This window comes from Triticum urartu, chromosome 2 (genome assembly GCF_003073215.2).
Source record: "Triticum urartu cultivar G1812 chromosome 2, Tu2.1, whole genome shotgun sequence".
Lineage (NCBI taxonomy): Eukaryota > Viridiplantae > Streptophyta > Magnoliopsida > Poales > Poaceae > Triticum > Triticum urartu.
In genome coordinates, this window is record NC_053023.1 from 708,556,258 (window position 1) to 708,561,537 (window position 5,280).

Consider the following 5,280-nt stretch of genomic DNA (forward strand, 5'->3'; position numbering starts at 1 on the left):
AAATATCTATCACACATTTTTTTGGATTTTATTGAATTTTTTTAGTATTTGTTTTGATTTGTTTTCTGACCGGGTGCAGATGAGCCTGGGAACCGAATTGGGTTTTCGCTTGTTTAGGCATTTCTCTAGAATTTATTTTATTCTATTCGAAACTACATAGTATTTATCATCATATCATCTTAAGGTTGAGACCATGGTGGATTTGTTCGGATCTTGTCGTAGTTCATCTATGTTTATGTGTCTTCAGGTTGGATCCTTTCGGTATACACTACTCTTTAACGACGGCGGTTGTTGTTCTGGTGCGCTGGTCTTATAAGGTCTTAGCAAGCCGACTTCCCGAGTGTCTACTACAACAAGTTTTGCCCGACTCTGGCGAGGAGGGGTGATGACGGCGGTACGCCTTCGGCTTGCTTCAGTTTTTGTAGTCATCGCTAGGTGGTCTACGGATCTGAATGTAATTTTTATTATTTCTAGTGTTCCTCATACTACCATGATTAAAGATGAATAGATTGAAAATTTTCTCCTAGAAAAAAAGGTTGAGACCACACATTTAATTGAGATTTGTCATACCTAATCAAATTCGAGGCTCCTGGTGCATCGTGCTGTTGGGAGTCGGTTGTGGGCTCGTAGCAAGGGTTTGTTTTGTTGGTCAACTATATATCAACCTACACCAGTGCCACATAGCAACAAAAACACATGTGGCCGCCAACCTGCTGATAACCCACAAGTATAGAGGATCGCAACAGTTTTCGAGGGTAGAGTATTCAACCCAAATTTATAGATTCTACATAAGGAGAGCCAAAGAATATTTGAAGGTATTAGCAGCTGAGTTGTCAATTCAATCATACCTGGAAATTAATTATCTACAACAAGTAATCAGTAGTAAAGTAATATGATAGTTTTGATAGTAGTGACAACAGTAACAGTAACGGTAACAGTGATGATAACAGTAATGACTTCGCAAGAACAATATAGGACAAATTCGTAGGCATTGGATCGGTAACTTGTTGGATGATATTCATCATGAGACAGTTATAACCCAGGGCGATACGGCGCTAGCTCCAGTTCATCGATATAATGTAGGCATGTATTTCGTAAATAGTCATACGTGCTTATGGAAAGAACTTGCATGAAATCTTTTGTCCTACTCTCCCGTGGCAGCGGGGTCCATATTGGAAACTAAGGGATATTAAGGCCTCCTTTTAATAGAGAACCGGAACAAAGCATTAACACATGGTGAATACATGAACTCCTCAAACTACGGTCATCAGCGGGAGTGGTCCCGGTTATTGTCACTCCGGAGTTGTCGGATCATAACACGTAGTAGGTGACTATAACTTGTAAGATCGGATCTAGAACATGAATATAATGGTGATAACATAAGCGGTTCAGATCTAAAATAATGGCAACCGGGCCCAAAGTGACAAGCATTAAACATGTCAAAGTCATAGTAACATCAATCTAAGAACATAATGGATACTAGGGATCAAGGCATAACAAAACTAACTCGATTATATGATGAATCTCATCCAACTCCTCACCGACCAGCAAGCCTGCGAAGGAATTACTCACTCCTGGTGGGGAGCATCATGGAATTGGTGATGGAGAAGGGTTGGTGATGACAAAGAACGAAGACCCCCCCCTCTCCGGAGCCCCAAACGGACTCCAGATTTGGCCTCCCGATGAAGAACAGGAGGTGGCGGCGGCTCCGTCTCGTGAATCGTGATAATTCTTTCTCCCCAATTTTTTTCTAAAAAAATAGGATTTTATACTGCCGGTTCAGGGTCTGCGGGGCCACCAAGTGGGGACAACCCACCTGGGCGTGCCTGGTGAGGGGGGCGTGCCCTAATGGGTTGTGCCAACCCAATTTCCCCCATTCGGTAGGTCTTGGCTCTAGAAATTCTTATATATTATATAAAAAATTCTCGCAAAGTTTTGTTCCATTCCGAAAACTTTTATTTCTGCACAAAAACAACACCATGATAGTTCTGCTAATAACAGCGTCAGTCAGGGATTAGTTTCATTCAAATCATGCAAATTAGAATCCAAAACAAAAGGAAAAACGTTAAGAAAAGTAGATACATTGGAGACGTATCACCTACGCACCCCCCAAAAATTGACAACGCATAAATAGCATCTAACCAAACTGCAATGATGCACCAGACAACGAGCCACAACAGTCTTAGCGAAGCCAAAAAAATCAATTGCCTGCACGATGAACTCCGAACAAACCAAAACGAGCCCCACAATCGAAACAAGCGGCTAAAGAGAAAAGAAAAGAACCCCCCAAAAAAGGAACAACGGATCGAAGCGTAAATTGCCTTCTAGCCATCTATTGTCATGATATAGGGGTTGTTTGGTTTGTGACTAACTTTGTCAAAGATTGCCACATTTTAGGTTAGGCAAGTTTGACCAATTTAGATGAGTGTTTGGTTCCAGCCACATCTTAGGCAAGCCAGACTTAAACCCCACACGACATACACACAAAAAGTGTGGTAAGATTTTCTTAGGCTTGCCAACTTGTGGCTCTTATTTTGATGAACTAACCTTAGGCAAACTTGACAAAAATGTGTGGCAAAGTATAGCAATGCTAGGTCTAGAACCAAACAACCCCATAATTTTATTACACCATATCATTTTGAATTATTTCATTGAGGTCACCATATCCAAAAGGTTAAGACCATACATTTGAGTGAGAAAATGAGAGGCTTGACATAAACATCGGCGACTAGTCATCTCCACAGAAATGAAGACAGGACCGTGATCAAGCGTGACGGTTGTCCGACCCGCGGTGATCGTTAGCCGACCGACCGGCTTTGTCTAGTGCGCGCGCGCTTAGAAGATCAGTGACATATCGCGCTACCGTATAATACACATTGTATATTTTCTGATAAAGAAAATAAAAATCCATTTATTCTAGAAAACTTCAGGGCGAAGTACAGTAATATCATTCCCGGCAATAAATACCAGTTATAGAGTAAAACCCTGGAACTTCGTGAGGAAGGAATTTGAATTATAAAACCCCAACTCCCTTCCTACGATACACCTCGCCACTGCCTCACCCACCGAGACACCCACCCCTACCGCCCTACGCCGCACCGTTCCATGGAGATGGAGGACCTCGCCGGAGCCATCACGGACCTGACCGCCCTCTCCACGCGGCTCCTGCTTCAACTCAGCGGCGACGGCGAGAAACGCAACCTGGCCATCTCCCCGCTGTCTATCCACTCCGTGCTCGTCCTTCTCGCTGCCGGTGCCACGGGCGACACCCTCGACCAGATCGTCTCCTTCCTGGGCCTCTCCCGCGGCGCTGCGCATGCGGCCCTCGCCTCGGAGGTGGCCACCCTTGTATTCGGGAGGGCCGATGGCGTGGAGCCCCAAATCCGGTGCGCAGTAGGCGTTTGGGTGGACGCGTCGCTCCGGCTGAGGCCCGCCTTCGCCGACAAGGTCGCCTCCAAGTTCAAGGCCGCGGTGCGAGCCATGCCATTCAGAGAGAATGTACGCACAGTAATTCTCCACTACTTAATTGATTATTATCCGTCCGGCAACCACACTTCTCTTAATTTCTGCTGCAATTCAGATCTTGCCTAGCTAGTTCCTATATATACACACAGAAAATGTCGATCGATCATACCGCTATATATTGCCTGTATTTTTAATTTGTTTTGTCCAACTAATTGAGAATTAATCAACCTAAGGTGGAAGAGGCGAGGGTTGAGATCAACCGCTGGTTTGAGGACAAGACAGGCGGCTTCATCAAGGACCTCATGCCAGAAGGCCACCTCGACGCCATCTCGACGGTCCTTGTCATCTTGTCATCGGCAACGCGCTCTATGTGAGGGGCACATGGCTAGATCCGTTCATTCCTTACAACACACTGGACGACGACTTCTTCTTGCCCGACGCCGACGGGAGCCGTGTGCGCGTGCCGTTCATGACGAGCACAAACGATCAGCGAATCAGCTGCCATCCCGGCTTCAAAGTCCTGCTGCTGCCCTACGAGAGCAAAGGCAACCACGAGTTCAGCATGCACATCTACCTCCCCGACGAGCGCGACGGCCTGCAGGCCCTGGTGCGCGAGATCAGCTCCTCCGGCACCGCCGAGTTCCTGGACCGCTGCGTCCCAACACGACACGTCGCGGTGAGGAACCTGAGAATCCCAAAGTTCCAGGTGTCATCCAAGATAGATGCGCGAGATGTGCTGAAAGGCCTTGGTCTGGAGCTACCGTTCCACTTTACATACGACTGGTCGGAGATGATCGAATTCTCAGAGCCAGCGCCGCCTGTAGCGGTGCAGAACGTACTCCACGAGTGCGTTGTGGAGGTGAACGAGGATGGAACAATGGCCGCTGCGGCCACTGAAGCTGATTTAATGATGGGGTTCTCCATCACGGCGGAGGAGGAACCGGCGGCTCATGTTGACTTCATGGCAGATCACCCGTCCCTGTTCCTAATCAGGGAGGACAAGAGTGGCATTGTTCTTTTTACCGGGCAAGTGGTCAATCCCCTGCTTTAGCTACTCCACTAGTACTCCCTCCTTACCGGTTTAGATAGCCAAATAGCAATGCTCAACTAAAAAATCTCACCAACCAAAATAGATGATGAGTGATGGAATAATTTTGATAGTTTACAAAAGGACTCAATAAATGCACTCGTTTTTCTCAAACAATTATGTTTTTCAATGAATTAATTGCAATACATGCATGTGTGACCAATAAATAACTAAGAACTTTTACATGCATTGGTGGGTTTTCATTTAATCGTTGCATGCAATGATTTAATGCATCTTGATATCTGAGCGTGTGCTGGGAAGCCATAGAAATGAGACTTATTAAACGGAAAACGAAAGTCTTTAGACTTATAGAAATGAGACTTATAAAATTGTGAATATCTGCATCCGACATAGGTTTAACCGCCGCTAACTGTCGAATCAACTCTAAGGCTCTCTCAGCCTCTAGGTTTAAAATGTCATTAACTGATTTAACAATTTCTACCCCATTTGTCCCAAGCGAGACTCCTATGTCATAGGCTCTACTCATAATCTCATGCTGTGAAAAATGCAGAATAGAACATTGCTTATTAACCGACATACCTGTCTGGGCCTCGACGTCCCTAAGCTTGGCGGCTCGCATAGCGCGCCCAAGCTGAAAGTCGTCGGCATCTGGCTGGTCCTGAACCCGAGTACTGACGTGCCTGCTAGAGAGTACAGGGTCCGGGTGGCCGCCAAACGCAATCACCTCCTCAGTAGACCACGGCTGCGGGATGGGCACCTCCTCCGCA

General features: G+C 46.1%; 1 pseudogene; it reads left to right on the top strand.

The window, feature by feature from the left end:
- The first annotated feature begins 3,072 nt into the window (after positions 1 to 3,072).
- Positions 3,073 to 4,660, top strand: LOC125534253 (annotated as a pseudogene).
- Positions 4,661 to 5,280: the final 620 nt, after the last annotated feature.